The sequence below is a fragment of the Leptinotarsa decemlineata genome, unplaced genomic scaffold (assembly GCF_025532065.1).
Source record: "Leptinotarsa decemlineata unplaced genomic scaffold, Ldec_3_MD MMD2_tig00026340_RagTag_RagTag, whole genome shotgun sequence".
NCBI classification, from domain to species: Eukaryota; Metazoa; Arthropoda; class Insecta; order Coleoptera; family Chrysomelidae; genus Leptinotarsa; species Leptinotarsa decemlineata.
The window spans coordinates 8,984,839-9,002,354 of record NW_027412694.1 but is presented as its reverse complement, the minus strand read 5'-3'; the positions used below and the strand labels follow the sequence as shown (position 1 = coordinate 9,002,354).

The 17,516-nt window shown below is 34.3% G+C and overlaps 1 protein-coding gene and 1 long non-coding RNA gene across 4 annotated transcripts in view; both read right to left on the bottom strand.

The window, feature by feature from the left end:
• The window catches only part of Rbfox1 (RNA-binding Fox protein 1), a 159,855-nt gene that overhangs the window by 55,429 nt on the left and 86,910 nt on the right, over positions 1-17,516 (bottom strand). The gene's annotated exons all lie outside the window — the stretch shown is intronic.
• LOC141485905 (uncharacterized) overlaps positions 10,148-17,516 on the bottom strand; it is a 51,874-nt gene continuing 44,505 nt past the window's right edge. Inside the window, exon 2 of the long non-coding RNA XR_012467526.1 lies at positions 10,148-10,500. This is a non-coding gene — a long non-coding RNA (uncharacterized lncRNA). The remainder of the gene's footprint in view (positions 10,501-17,516) is intronic.

Sequence of the window (17,516 nt, the reverse complement as noted above, 5' to 3'; positions counted from 1 at the left end):
GGCTCTTTTCTGGATGCAATTCAGCAGCTTCAGGGTATGCTGAGGCACATTTGAAGTAAGAAATGTACATTTTATAATGGAGAAGTTGTTATTGTTAGATTACCTAACCTAATTGAACTTGAAATATAAACCAAAACAGTGAAATCAGTTTCTTTTTAAATTAATATACTGACAAATAGATCATTAAATTTTGCATATTTAAGCGTAGGATAACTGGCAGCTGATGACGTCAGCCAACCGCAATCGTCGTTATAAGATATTTGTAAGAGTACTTTTTTAGTTTCAGCTATCGTTATGAATGAAATACGACACGATTGGAGTCAGACGAAAAACATATACAAACAATTTGAAATGGAACAAAAAAGTGAATACGCACTAATAAGATTAATTTTGATTTTCATTTCAAAACGTTCACAAACCAGTTTAGTGAACCTTTTATAGTGAAAATCAAAATATATCTTATTAGTTAGTTTCAATATGGGTTTGAATCAAGTATCGGCCAGATCCATCAGAAAAAAGTCAACAGTAAAAGTGCTAACTCCGGTCCTGTCTCGTTTCCCCTCGAGTCGCACATCCTCAATCAATAGGTTAATTTAAAATTCTTCTCATCGTTCCTATACCATGATAAATAAAGATCCTAACGGATGCCACATACTCAGAATACCCGGAACTGGCGATACCACGTTTAAAGGTTCGAAATGCTTAAGAAAGCAATCGATGAAAGTATCAGAAACAGCAATATAAACCTGTATATAAAATTCATGAAATGATGATGAAAAAAAAAATAAATGAAAAACTATCATTTGTCTGATAATGCAGCTGTGTAATTTCGAAAGCGAATTAAAACTGTCGACGATAATAATTTTCATTTCAAAACGTTTTAGACCAAATAAAAATAACTGTATACGTTGTGCCGACCAGTAAAATGATTTTACAAAAATTAATTTGGGAGTGGTGTTGTAATTGCTGCCAAAATCTATTTTACAAAAGAAAATTCAAACGGAATGAATACGTGCCACATGATTTCTTTAAATTCAAACCTTGACCCCAATATTTTCAATCTGCGGATCAATAAAAATGGTTAGACATAAGCAGTGAAATAATAAAAACAAAACTTTATTCAAAAGGCCAGACAAAACAGAGTTGCGCTCGCCATCTAGTGGCGAAATTTAGAACTGGAAGATATTCTAAATTTTGACAACTCGTGTGTCTGTTATGGATATTCAGTGGTATCGATCCACTAAATAATACATTACTGAAGTAAACATTGTTTATGTAGAAATCATATTTAATACGACAGTTACTGATAAGGCAAGTAACAAAACAATAATTTCATTTACATTGAAAGCAAATACTATTTTGCATTTCCAAATCAATACCAAGACCAAAATCAAATGCTATTCTAAAACATGCTCCCGAGGTAGTATCATCACTACCCATTATTAAAACAACCGTTCTTCTTTATTTTTTCCTGATTAGATCGAACTTTGGAGCCGCCTGACTTATCAATTTCTCCCAAGTCACCGGAAAACTCTGCAAGCTCATGTGTTTATTGAGTTTTTCACCTATAAGTTTTCAACGTTAGATGACGAAACAATTTCTCTTGTAATCCAATCGAGTAAGATGGAAATTGTGGATACAGACATGAATAATCTATTTAGTCATAAATACAGAATACGAAATTCATGAAAAACAGACATGAAAAATTGCACGTTCATGAGAGACAGTGATAGACAAGAAGTTAAACAAGTTAAATGATTCTTAAAAAGTTACAAATCATCGAGGACACAATGGAACCAAGTGAATTAGGAAAATTGATAATCAACACATCTATAATGCAAAGCATGGATACACAACATACGAATAAAGCAAAAGGTCAGAAAAATTTTCCAGTCCAAATTATAACAAAAAAAAATTAAAAAACACTTCCTTCAAAAAAAATGTTAATGACTCAATCACAAGAAACAATACACACTATTACTTGAATCACTTAATCATTTCCCAAATATTATATACCTACTCGTACAATAAGAACAAATTTGCAATAAAGCAGCACCTAAACTTATATTCAAAACACTAATTTCTCTTATTCATATATGTCAAGCCTATTTTTAAATCTTCTTTGGTGGTATATATTTTTAAGTATATGAAGACTATTTTCAACACATTTTTTAATTATCTAAAGGAACAATTCGTTCAGGCCAGTGTCAACTCCTTACACTGTAGGTTAATGGACTGACACCTATCAGAAAACAACTACTTCCCTGACTAATACCACGAAGGGCGTTGGATTATATCCGACAGGCGTCAGTGCAGGATGCTTCACTGAAGTTATTCCTGTATATGCTGTTGGCGATACAACTGCCGCAATATATTCTCAACTATTGGAACTCACTCGCAGACCGGATTCGGGCTGTTTGGCCCCTTGTCAGTGCAAGGTAGTGTCTATCATCAACAATAATTGAAAATCGAATTCTTCAGAGTATCATTCCTCGAACTAGGCTGAAGCGGACAACAAAAACAGATTTGTCATCACCCCATCTGCCTGTGAACGAGGTAACCAACCGCATCGACTTTATGTTGATGATTGACACTACCTTGCACTGACGAGTGGGCAAACAGTCCGAAACCGGTCTGCAAGTGTGTTCCAATAATTGAAAATCTATTGCGTCAGTTGTATCGATAACAGCATATGCAGGAATAACTTCAGTGAAGAATTCTGCACTGACACCTGTCTGATATATTCCAACGCCCTTCCTGGTATTAGTCAGGGGAGTAGTTGTTTTCTGAAAGGTGTCAGTCCATTAACCTTCAGTGCTTTGATTTTATAGTCAGTCTTCAAGTATGTCCACTGACTATATACGAAACTTTTTTTTATGTAATATCAAGTTGTATAGTAGTAAACTTTCATATCTGTTCAATTAAACTCACAATACGCTTTGAACTTTTTGAAGTTAACATGTTCAATGGAAATGTTTTTGAAATGTCATGAAAACTATCTACTACATTATTTTTTCCTGTGGAACAATAGCAACCAACTGTTTGAATCAGCATAATAATCTTACGTTTTACTGAATAACTCGGCCGTTACTTGATCTAACCAATTAATCTTCACAAACTTTGTTATTGACTATGAAAAAGCTACTGTGATAGCGAAACATGTGATATTTTTGAAAATGAAGTTTGTGAAGATAAAATCGTTAGATGTAGTTTGTGAAAATAATCTTATGTGTTGGGAATTCAGGCAAACCTTACCATAGGAAAAAAAAATTGTCAAATAGTCTGACACCCATTCAAATTATAATACAATCATGAATTTTTTCGATATTCAAATTTTATTTTGAATGCAATAATTAATAGAAATTTGAACACTAACTAACACATGGCAAAAAGGAGCAAATTAAAAAAACACTTATATAGACCTCAATAATCCATTTTATTCAGCAATACCATGAGAGAAGCAGCGAGTCCATTTATCTAGTACTTGTTGTCTGATTTGTATTGCACAAACATATCAAAGTTTGAGTTGAAATAATGTACCTACATTACTCCCAGAAAATTTATAGGTTGAATGTTATTCGTAAATATTAGTTTCTGAAATATTCCCAGCTGAACGCATTGATATGAGACAGGTCATTTTAAAAAATAATCCTGAAACACGTCGATTTTTGATGTTAATTTACCGTATTTTAAAATAATAATCTAATGTACAGGGTGAATTACGTTCGAGTAATGACGTCACCGTCATTTTTTTTAAATGGAACACCCCCATTTTGTCTCAATTTTCGGATTACTCTAGCTGAGCTGATTCCAAAAATGTATCACATGTTGATTCCAATTGGTACAGGGTGGACAAAAATACAGTAATTGTGTGTGCTAATAAAGTAACGCGTAACATTCTTTATTAGGTAAAATAACAATATTATCAAAAATACTTATTGTCTAGCGGACAGAATATGCTGGAATACATGACTTTATATTAAATGTTCGAACTGCAGCTCTGGCTGTATTTGACAGTAACCCAAACGGTGTACAAATTCTTGTTGAACCTTGTGTATGGTTTCTTGCGTAATATTGTTTATTTCTGTTCGAATTTTCACTTGTACATCTTTAATATTTGCTGGTTTCGTTTTATAAATAACATTCTTCAGATGGCCCCACAGAAGTGGGGTCCACGTCTACCAATCCATCTGTTCGGAAAAATTTCATCTACATACCTTGTAACATCTACAGCATAATGTGGAGGTGCACCATCCTGTTGAAACCATAAACTTTCATCAAAACCTCCAGGATTACGTCTGCTGGGAAATAAATTACGTAAAGTAGGTACGAGATACCCCCTTAAAAATTCAAGGTACTTTGCCCCGTTTAAATTACCTTCGATAAAGTAGGGTCCAATGATTCGATTTCGTACAATTCCAGCCCATAAATTTACCTTTTGAGGGTATTGTGTATGATGCTCACGCATCCAGTGGGGGTTTTCTTTTGCCCAGTATCTACAATTCTGACGGTTAACCTCACCATTTAACGTGAAAGTGGACTCATCAGAAAAATAATGTTTTGTATCAAGAGATGGTCTCGGTGACATTTATCCATGCGCATCTGTGTGCGCATCTTCTTCAAAGCTCAGTAAAACATCTAATGCTGTATCAGCATTTGCAGGGGGACGACCTGATTTGCGTACATTTGCAACCGTACCAGTTTCTCGAAATTTCGTTTCCAGCTTACTGACTGTTGAACGCGTTATAGGTCTTTCTGGATATTTATCATTAAATAAATTGCACACTTCCATCTGAGTTCGCGATCTGTCTCCATACCCAATCATCATAAGTATTTCAATTCTTTGTTTTACACTTAACTCCATTTCTACTTCCAATTAAATCTAAGCAGTCATTCGAATATTCACGAATACCAAAAATATTGTAGTACTAAACTGTCACTGAACATCAATAAATTACTAAACAAATAATGATATTTCACAAAAAACTAGACGACTATGTTTTTTATAAATGTAGATAAGAAATAATTTCTTTCATATTCTATCTGCTAGACCACAAGTACCAAACATGTTTGGAAACAGTTCATTTTTATTACTCTGAACATGTAGCAAACTACGGGGTGTTACATTTAAACCAATTGCCGCTAGACAATAAGTATTTTTGATAATATTGTTAATTTTCCTAATAAAGAATGTTACGCGTTACTTTATTAGCACACACAACTACTGTATTTTTGTACACCCTGTACCAATTGGAATCAACATGTGATACATTTTTGGAATCAGCTCAGTTAGAATAATCCGAAAATTGAGACAAAATGGGGGTGTTCCATTTAAAAAAAATGACGGTGACGTAATTACTCGAACGTAATTCACCCTGTATATTAGATTATTATTTTAAAATACGGTAAATTAACATCAAAAATCGACGTGTTTCAGGATTATTTCTTAAAATGACCTGTTTAGCTAAAAATAAATTTGTTCCATACTTTACGGACACAGTGTATGAACACACGTAAATGAACGACGTCGTATTTGTCAACAATAACCGACCTACTTGACGCTGATAATTGCATCACTAATACATCGCGTATTGGTTTTTCATTGAAATTCAAAATACCGTTTCCATTCTATTTTTAAATGTCTTATTATAAGAATTAGTTTTATGATCCTTGTATCTGTTGTATCTGTTAATTGTATTCGTAAGTTTTATTGAATTTAGGGTTAAGCTCTAGTGACTGTCATCATAATGTTATATTAAACCTGTGAATTTCTATAAAAGCCTTTATGCAAAGTGTTAATATTTAGTCACAGTCATATTTGAATGTATTCTTTCATTGGTTCGATTTGATTTGGACAGTGACAGCGATAGAAATCGTGAGAATGATGCTTAACTAGGCGGCATTCACCGCTTTTTCAGTATGTACTAACCTTCAAAAGATACCTGCTGGAATTTCATGATATTCTACTCATGAGTTTGTGAGTTAGTGTGCTTAGAATGACACTAATTTTGCTATTTTCAAAACAATGAATCAAAAACAAGTTCGTGTTTTAAGTTTACACTGCTTCTTGATGGAAAAAAATACTGATCAAGCGTAGCAATGGCTTGAAAAGTGTTATAAGGACTCCACTCCATCTAGTCCAGTCATTTAGGGTTTTATCTGCGGAAAAATTCCTATTGAGCTGAATTTGGGTATACACCTGCCGGCTAAAAAAGTTATAAGGGTCAAAAGGTCACGAAAATCAGTTTTTCGGGAATATCTCGCGACCTATGGCTCGGAGGTCAATACAGGTCATTATAAAAATTATTCCTCATACGATTTTTCATTTGCACATTGAAAAATAGAGAAAAAAAGTTTTGTATATAATTTTCTTTTATATTCATTCGTCGTCGATATCCTCCATTTCAACTTCATCAAAAGTTGCTGACAAAACATCGAGTGGACTGTATTTATATCAACATCTTCATCATTTTCTTCACTAGTGGACTCTGCGTTTAAGCATGACTGACCACGACAATGTCCACAAGCTTTAGAATATCTCAATCCAATTTTTTTACATCCACATTTGCCGCCACAACCTTTTGTACAGTTACAAAAGAATGTGTTTAGTAGAACATCGGGTGCTGGTGGCAATAAAGTTGTTATTGGTTGTAATATATTATTTTTCAACTCCCAACCCCACTGTTCTGGATCAATTTATTTTCCTAGCCAGGTTTGTATTTGATAATAGACTCGATAAATATGCTGTTGAGCTGCTGAAGAAGTGAGTGGTAATAATTGAAATTTCACAGCTATGCTTTGTCTTGTTAGTTTAGCAAAGCTGCAGTATCTGTAATTGTCAATTGAATTTTCTGATTTTGGAGCACCGTACATTGCTAGTAGAAAATGTATTCCAGCATTGACAAGGGCATCTCGAGCGCAATTTTTTTGTTGGAATATTTCTGCAGAATTGTGTAAATCGGGTCTTTTTTCAAACATCTTCATGACTTTAATTTTTCGTTTCCAAATAACTGATGAAGTTGTGTCACATCCGCTCATAGCATGTAGAAACATAATATTTTTCTTGCAGTGTGGATACTTGTCAAGGCTCTCAGTCGAGTATTTTTCATATATATTTTTGTTTCAACATTGTCTTTCCCTGGTTCCTTAAAAAAATGGATGTAAGTTGATCAAGTATTTGTGTGCGTGCTATGAAAATTACCAATAGATCTATGTCTTCGCCAATGATAATTGTAGTATTATTTATTGATTATTCAATTGCTGTTTCAACTATTAAGACGTCAGCATCATCATGTGATTGTCAGGTAGAAATACCAACTTTTTCGAAATTCTCAATGAGCATTTCAATTAATTTTATTTTGTTAAATCGATTAGATAAAAATTTTTCTTGACTGATAGGAACTTCCATCGATTCATTGATGTGTAGAAATGGCTGCGGTTCGTCTTAGTTGTTCCATCGCTTTGATATTTTTACTGGTGTCGGAGTAACCATCAAAAATGACAACAGTATTTTGACCAAAATTGTTTGATAAATAATTAATATATTTGTTGATAATAATATTGAATGTATCATTTTTTTTTGCCATACAACACGATGCATAAGAAATCCACCATCGCGAGATATTCGCGAAAAACTGATTTTCGTGACCTTTTGACCCTTATAACTTTTTTAGCCGGCACGATATCAATGTCGATTTTTCACACCTTCATTAAAACGTCATAATGAAGGTGTATACCAAATTCAGCTCAGTAGGAATTTTTCCGCAGATTGAGGTTTAAAAAACCTAAAATGACTGAAATAATCAGAAACCACAATAAACGTTGGTTTGCTGACTTCAAACGTGGTCGTAGAGACACTGATGATGCAGAACGCACGCAGTGGACGTCCAAATGAGGCAGTAATACCAGAAAACATTAAAAAAATCCACAAAATCGTTTTGAATGATCAAAAAGTGAGGTTACGTAAGTTAGCTGGCATTGTAAAAATATCAAAGAACATTTTGGCTTTACAACAAATAAAGTTCTGTTCAAAGTGGGAGCCGCGCGAGCTCACTGTTGACCAAAAATAAGAACGTCTTGATGATTCTGAACAGTGTTTGCCATGTTTAAATATAACAAACCGACATTCTTTTGCGTCGATATGTGACAATCGATAAAACATGGGATCAGGGCCGTCGCCAAGGGGGGGATGGGAGAGCCTTCGCCCCTGCTTTTTCGACTTGGGAAAAAGTTGGGAAATTTTGGGCCGTAAAGATAGAAAAAAATAATAGTAAAGAAATGAATGAAAATTAAAATGAGAGAAAAGAAAGAGAGAGGTAATAAGATAAGGGAAAGAACCGGGAGAAGCTTACGATTTCCCAACATGCATAACTCCCATACTTTGAAATTCTGAGTAGTTTGAAAACTTCAAAAAAGTTTAATTACTCCCAAGTAAGAGAACAGTCCTGAACAGTCCACAAATTTTGAAGTGACAATTTTACGAAATTCCCAAATTTTCGCTGTTTTTTCGACTTGGAAAAGTTGTGAAATTTCGGGCCATGAAAATAGAAAAAATAATAGTAGAAAACAATAAGCACAATATTATTCAAGTGTTGTTTCCTTTCATTTGTATTGAAGACCAAGATATGGTGGAAGACCAAGGACCTTGGTCCAGAGTAGAATAATTCCCATTATTATTTTTATAATTATCAAAATTTATTTTTGTTTGTGCATACCCTAACGGGCATAAGCATTCAGCCAATCTTTGGATAGCTAAGTAAGAAAATCAATATATTATAGTAGTAACTACTCACTCGGCCTTCATTTTTTCGAAAGTTGAGAAATTTTGCTGGTGGGGTTGGGAAAATTTGAATTCCTTTCCCCCTTGGTATTTCTTTTCGCTACGGCCCTGCACGGGATCCATCACTTCACTCCGGAATCAAAACGATCGTCATCTGAGTAGATAGCAACTGATGAAGAAAAATAAAGTGCTGCTTCATCAAAACAACGCATAGTGTCACAAATCAATGGAAACGATGGCAAAATTACAAGAAATGGGCTTGGAATTGCTCCCGCATATACCATATTCGCGATATTTGTCTCCCAGGAACTACTGGCTGTTCGCAGACTTCAAAAAATGCTCACCGGTAAGAAATTTCGCACGAATGAAGAAGTTATTGCTGAAACTGAGACCTATTTTAGGCAAAAGATGAATCGTTCTACAAAAGTGGTATTGAAATATTAGAGCGGCGCTGGAATGATCGTGTGGCTCTTGATAGGGATAACGTTGATGAATAAAGGTAATTTAAAAAAAAAACCTTTTCCTTCTTAGGCCTGGGACTTTTCATTCCATGTGTCAGATGTTAATTTCACGACTGTACGTTTTATCGCAGTCGACAAGGAACGTTTTATCGTCGTAAAACTCTGTTTTGGTGGCCTAGCCTAAAATTTCTTCATCATTTCATCGGTTTGAAGAAAATAATCGATGAAAATTCAGCTATATGCTGAAAAAAATAGAAGTCTCAATTTGTTACATTTGCATTCCCTTTGTATGACCTAACAATTTTTTTTTTAATGACTATTATAAATGAGCATTAAAAAATATTTATGTCATAACTATCCACAAACGTCCCACCACTCTTGGGTTTCAAATTCCAGGATATAAATTCATATCGTAAACTCATGAGCATAAATCAGAAATAGCACATCAATCAAAAACAACGTCAAAAAGATCAAAGATCTACAGATTGTAGTTTAACTAATCATTCGCAACTATGTATATCATGAAGCAGCAAAAACAAAGTTATCGCAGATGCAAATATTTATGTAATTATTCCTTTTACGAATGCGATCAACCACAAACATAATCAGACGACGTCACAGCATCATTTCTGCCATCTTCGTTAAAACAATTCTCATGATCGCATCTGTTAAAAACATGACTCCATTATTTAATTGGAGTAATCGGAAACGTTTAAGCTTTGAATTGACTGGTGTAATAGAGATAAATGTTGGGTGTTACGTTTTTATACTTGTAGAGACATATACATGAGTCACTGCAGTACGGATGAAACAAGTCATTGGTACCATAATGAAAAATGTTTTTTTTTGCAAATGAATATATAATTATTATCAATTCTCGGTCACGATTCATAATTAACATCTACCATTCAGTTTTAGGTCAGTTTTACTTCATAATTCACATCATTATTTGAATAAAAAAGAGTAGATATATTTTTGGGAGAGATTAGTTATTGAGATAGATTCTGGCTTTCTACTTCATCAAGTACTGTCATCGTGACAGGGGTAGATTCAATTCATCCATAAAATAGAGTCACAATGTTATGAATGAATTAAGTGCTCTATCTTGGGATGTTATGCAGACTGCCGCTGAAGTGACAATAAGACAAATGTCTTATTCCGAAACATCGATGTCCGCCATTGAGGATGACAGTGTTCCATGTACAGCATACTTATTGTATTGAGGTAGGGGCATCTCACCGGCCATGACCCAGTCAGCAGCTGTAAGTAAAATTTCATCTATTTAATATACTAAATTGTGTAGCGATCCTGTGAATGATTTGATTTAATTCTATAACGTATGTTCTGGAGTAAAAAATGAATAAGAAAAATTGATTTTTGTAAAACTCAATGTTCACATAAAAACACCTGTTCATGCAGCTGCAGTTTCGTAAGAATATATCATCTTTCCCACCAACCGATTTCCTCTCCATTAAACACTCGTTAGGACAAGGGGATTGTTCCGAATTCTTGGGGTTTTTGTTGAATACTCTTCGTGAGCAAAAAAATAGCAGAATTAATACTTCTGATCACTCTGGATTGAATGATTCCGTACAGTCTATCTCGTCTTGTGTTTGTAAATCTTTTGCTGGAAAAATCCGCATCTGTTTAATTTATAGTAAATGTTCAAGAGGCAGCAAAAACGTATGTTAATTTCTGGAACTTCAACTATCGTTTCCTAATATGACTAATAACCCCTCCGTGTGAAGCTTATTGTTAATTCATATGAAAATGGAAATTTCAACAGGTGGTGATCGACTGTATTGCCAAACAGCGTCAAACTAACTGACTGTTATAAGAAAACAAGTATAGCTGAGGCACCAGTCAATCTAATAATAACACTGATGATCTTCACACAGGACTCAACCTCTGATGGAAGCACCAAACTCTTACGAAGGTTCGGAATAGATGAACACTTCAATTTAGCAGACCACTATTATAATCTTCATGCAGTCATTGTTTGCTGTGGTTCTGGCGTTGAATCTGATCATTATTACGCATTGGTCAAAGACGAAACGAACTGGTTCAAGTTTGGCGATAGTCGTGTTACGAAGTGTTCTGGCGATGTATTGAATCTATCGGAGCCTCTGGAGACACCCCACATTTTGTTTTATGAAAGACAGGACATTAACAGATCGATCAAGATCTTCAGATGATGTGGTTCTGCGGGTTTTTTCGGGTTTTCCTGCAGCTGAAAAAGCAAATGCGCCACTGGAATCAATGAAGTCGCCCCGGAACGCCAATTAATTTTTGTTGTTGTTGCTTTATAATTTCATGATTTGTATTGTTCGAAAATAAAACATCTCAAAAGTATTTTTTATTCGTGTATTCATAATCATAATCTTTATTTCATCCACAAAATTCATACACAAATGTAAACAATAGAAATTACTTAGATAGTGCAAGAAATATATCACACTAGTCAGCTACATGAAAAAGTAATACAAAAGACAAATGTAAAGTTTTGTCATAACACATTAAAATGTATAGAATGTATAAAGTGAATAAAATGTATACTACAGTCATTATATTAATGTAATCATGTGAGCAAAACCTTGACGTTTCATCGAACTTCGCGTATCTTTTTTATTTTGACTTTCCTTGGCTATTCATTTGGGATGATTGGAATTTGGATATGTCACCAGTTATGTGCGATGCTCATGCCACGGTTTTTTTGGTCGTAATAGTGATTCGACGATTCTCCATAACTATTTTCACTACTTTACCAACATTTCCATTGATTGTTGATGTGCTGGGGCGAGTGTCGTTATTCACATATTCTCCACCTTCTGTGAAAAGCTTGTACCACTTGTAAACATTTTTCTGACTCAGAGTACAATCACCTTATGCCACTGGCAACATTTCAAGTGTTTTTTATCACTTAATTCAATTTTTTACATAAAATTTTATCTTTTTTTTAGATAGCAGAAAATCGCCGAATACACGAAACTTGTATGCCTCTCACCAACAAACTAAGCATGCTAAACAGCCGAAACTGTGAACATATGCTCGAGACGAGTTGACTTGAGGTTGTTGACTCGAATAAAAATAAATACTCAGAAATAATACACCCGGTAATCATGATCGATAAAGCTTTGCCCCATCCCTGAATAGGTTATTAAGGGAAAACAGGACGATCATACATATTTCAAGTAAACTATATCGACCTAGCTATTATTAGACAAAGGTCAAAACGTTCATTGTATATCTCTTTCGAAGTTTTTTCCTATTTGATTAGTAGGTTTTGTCACAGATTTTGTTTCAACTCCAGTTTTAACCGAATATCAAGTGCTCGTAATACACTGAAGCCCAAACGCATATATCTCTAGTACTCTGTTTGCTCTGTCAACAAGTATGTAAATACATGGTATTTGTGGATGATTAGAATGACTCTTCACAAGAGTTTTGTTAATATTAGCGCCAAACAAACAAGGTGATTACAACTTTTATTAATATCTTCTGGGCACCAACGATAGTAACATTTCGTTTTATAGTGGGTGATACGGTTCTACGATATACAAGGAGTTTATTAAACATACGGCGAATAATTGAAGGATTATTCCTTGAACTTTTCTAAGGATATTTTGTCCTTTGATGATTTTTGATAGGGCGCTTCGTTCCGAAGACACGGGGCAAAACAGAATTTCGACAATAACAATTTTGGTAATTTTAAAATTAGTAACGTAGCCAAAATAAAAGTATAGCTACACTGGACCTACCAACAACATTCCGATTACTACAAACGGCTGCTGACATTCAACTTGAATAGTATGCCTCGTAAGTAATCATTTGTATGTGTCGAATAAGTTGAAACTGGTTGACTTTGTCTATTTGACGTGCATTTTCTGTGTTTAATATTAAAAGTGTTGTAAGTGAAGTTTTCTATCATGAATGGCTACAGTAACGCAGAGATGCCTGGCATGGACCTAAAACATCAACGACTTCGTGAAACAGGAGCATTGAAGCGAAATGGAGGACCAGGAAGGCTAATGACAGTAAGAACGGTAGAAGTAGAAGAGAATTTGCTGGCCATGATAGAAGAAGATACAGGTACCTTTACTCGATAAATTGCAAATACTTTAAATGTAGGTAAGAGGACGATTTGGAACATTCTTAGAGACAATTTGTTGTACCCATACCACATACAAGGAGTTCTGGCACTTCTTCTTGTAGATTTTCTTCCATGTATTGCATTCTGTCAATGGTTTTTGCGTACATTGGTTCAAATCCCTCAACTACTGACGCTTATTTTTTACCGATGAAGCAAGTTTCTCAAGAAATGCCAAAAGGAATTTCCACAATAACCACGTTATTGTGGAACAACATCAATTCTCGTTAAACGTTTGGGTGGGAATGGTAGGTGACTTCCTAATTGGACCGGTATTTTTGCCAGGAGGACTTACTGGCGAGGTATATCGCAACTTTTTGGAACAAACGCTACCTCAGTTTCTGGGGGATTACAAGATTACAGCGTATTTTAGCATAATGGCCCGAGAGTTTTTAACAGTAACAAACGGAGATAGCTAGATTGGTCGAGGTGGACCTCACTAATGGCCTGCTCGATCACCGGACTTAAACCCGCTGGATTATTTCCTATGGGGTCACCTAAAGTCATTAGTTTATACTACTCCAGTGGAAGATGTGGAAGATTTGAGAAATCGGATAATTGTTGGGTGAAGCAATCAGAAACGATCCTGGTGTTTTTGAAAGAGTTCGGAAGTCGATGAGGAGAAGATCGGATCTGAGCGGGGGTAGGCCAAAATATCCTTAGAATAGTCCAAGGAATAATCCCTTAAATTTTTGCTCCATGTTTAATTAACACCCTGTACATATGAGAACCTTTAATTGTAGTGGTCAAGATAGTTATGCTCCCAAAAAATATTTGAAAGGGGAGGAGTATCTACCGAGTAAAAACTGTTGTTTGTAAAACACATTTAAATCCACTAATAAAATGAAAATACTTTACAAATGTTTGAAAATCTGCCAACTTTTAAAGACGAAGGAGTACAATAAAAAACCTGGTGATTAATGGGACATTCTAGATGTTCATTTTAGATGTTTGTCTATTGAGAGCCTTCACCACGCCTCAGATGCACAACCTACAATGTGTTAGATTTCAGTGGCTGTTAAAGTTACACGGGCAGTAATAAATCGAGTACCGGTTAAGTAAGCTGGAAAGTCACATAAGATGTTGAAAGAATGAACAATTTTCACCTTCCAGTGTCATTTGAATAACTTATGAGGAGATTTGGTTACAGTATCAACACATATACCGATTCAACTGTTTTGAAGAAACGGATTACTCGTTTTTTGTGTTGATTTCGGTGGAATAAGTGTGGAAGGGAATGAATGGTACAATACAAATGAAGTAACTCTGAGTTGAAAAAAACTGTGGCAAAAGGATCATTTCTAATATCAATCCTAGCCAACGAAAATAATTTTATAATTTCAAATGGCACATCTATTCGTTATTCTGTTGATAGCAGTGTTATTTTGTTAAAGAATTTCGTAATGTTTTCACCACGAGAATATACCTCATGGGGATGAAATTTGGTAGTCTATCTTATCTTAAGTTACTCTTGTCTTCTCTCGTCTTTTCTGGACTTGAGAGAAAATTCCTCTTTCGTCTTGACAAGAATACGTTTTCTCTCGACAAGAGAAGGCATTCTCTTGATAAGGAAATGTTATTGAAATATAGTTCTTAGTTCTTACCTATACTATATAGTAGTATAGTATAGTATAGAAATATACCATATACTATACTAGTATAGTATAGAAATAGAACAAAGTCACCTCCCGCTGTCTGTTCCTATGTATGCTTAGATCTTCAAAACTACGCAACGGATTTTGATGCGGGTTTTTTCAATAGATAGAGTGATTCAAGAGGAAGGTTTATATGTATACATATAGTATATATACATACTATAGTAGAGAAAAACACAGATAAATTTAGAGGTTTCTAAAGTGATGTATAAAACACATTTTTGGGCTTACATTGAAAGCCTAACCCTACGAGATAGATAAAAAATGTACACCTTAAAAAGGTCTACAAAAAAGTAAGTACCTTAAATACATTGTGTATTTGATATAGAGCAATATGGCTCGTTGACAGCATGTAATTTAAATGAATATATTCGAAGATATTATAGATTTAAAATTCAAGGACATAGTGGTTGCGGCGATACCGGCCGGGGAGCCGGCGGCGCGTGCCTATAAATAGCGCGTCGAAGGCCGCGCTTCGACCTATAGCACTTTATGATTAGCAGCGATCGCACGCGTTTATATCTATATTTAGTATCAGCACAGCCCCCGTGCGGAGTCTTTGAAACGTCACCAGATAAGTATACAAATAGAATAGGTTTCCGCGGTTAGAAATTCGGACATCTCAGTTTCTGGTTGAACCGCGCTGGAAGTTTTGCATTGTTCGACGTTTCGGCTTCGACTTTGAAGCCATTTTCAAGAAGTAAAAGAGTGTGCCTGTACTGAGAGATACACTTTAGGGTTTTGATGTTCTGGTTTTGCCAAACCCAAAACATATAAAAAAAAAAAGTATTTACAGTTTTATTCTTATTAATAATGTCAATTTATTTGATGTAATTGAAAATATATTTCAGTTGACAAGAGTATTACTTATGGAACTAATAAATAAATCAAGCCATTAATATTTTGAGGCTGTACATATGACATTATTAATTAGACAAATATGTAAATACTGAATTGAATATGTTTAGTAATTTTTATTAGAGGGAAATATTTAATACAACATAATATATATGAAATTTATGAATATTTACAGTCAAAAATGCAATAAGGAATAATGTACGTATGTTGAAATTCCTGATAGCTTGAAGGAACAGGATTTTGTTCAGTTGGACCACTTTCTCCAATGAAATGTAGTGAGCAAATATAAGTATCCTTGGTAACATCATCAATATATTTAAAGCCTCGGTCACTCCTGCCACATTTTTTCATTCATAATTCACATTTCGCACATGCTTTAATATGTGATTTTTTTTGCGATATTCAGGACAAGACTTTGGAAAATTTATAAAATAATATATGTTGGTTTTGAATGATTTGTATCGTGTATCACTTTTACATACTCCATAACAACACTGTTTTGTTGTTCCTTTTCGTGCAGATAACATAATTATAATGGAGTATAAAAATTTTTTTCTGGTTATTTCGACTTACTACTTTTTTTCTTTTCACTTTTTTTACAATTATTTAACTTCAATTTATATTTTAATTTTTGAAACATGAGTTGCGGGCTCTTTAACATGGTTTTTTACAAAAAACAGTACAAAAAAAATTGGCTGATACTGACGCATGCGCACAAAAAATTATGATGAAAAGGCCTATTGATATCGATTATACTCGCGCATTTTTGCACTACTTCCTTCTTACTTTTTATTTCGGGCGGATATTGTATTCTTAAAAAATTATATATCATTCGTAACAACTGTTTTTTATTTATATTTAATTCTGACAGTTGCGAACGATTCACGGTTCCCGAACAACTAGCTTTCATGTTGTGTAGATTTTTATTCAACGCGCTCTCGAAGTAAACTGAAGAATATCACTAAGACTAAGACTGAGACTAACCCATCTACCAAGGCCTTCAAACTCCCAACAGAAAATAATGTAATGTTTTATTCCTATGGAAAAAGCCAAGTCGGTTTTATTGACGGTATAATTCAAAGGAATATTTATTTATACCGCCTCCAAAAAACAATATTTATTAAATCAATGAAATACTTATTTGTTGGATTCTTGGAGAATGCCTTGGTTTCGAGTCGAAACTTTCGACATATTTTCACATTTGTCGTAGTTGATTTGTTATTTTGTTTGTTATAGGATTATAATTTTTCAAGAATAAATTTTGTATATTAATTTATATTTGTTGAGTGGTCAGTTACGTTTTAACGCCTGTGGTGTGCACATATACGATATTTGAAAGTATAAAATTTTTCAAATATCAATTACTGATACGGTTAAAAAAACTGCTAATTTGTGTCCCTACACTCTACTTAAAAAAATGTCCTATACTCAGTCGCATATAACCTAACCTAACCTACAACAATCTGATTTTCGACATCGCACCTCTATAAAAATAATGAACTATGAACATGCTTTTCTTTTGTTCATCGTCATTGCGTTTCCTCATTGAAATTTGATCAGAAACTCGGCATCGATGGAATCGTGCTGGTCATATATTAATACAAAACTGTAGGGAT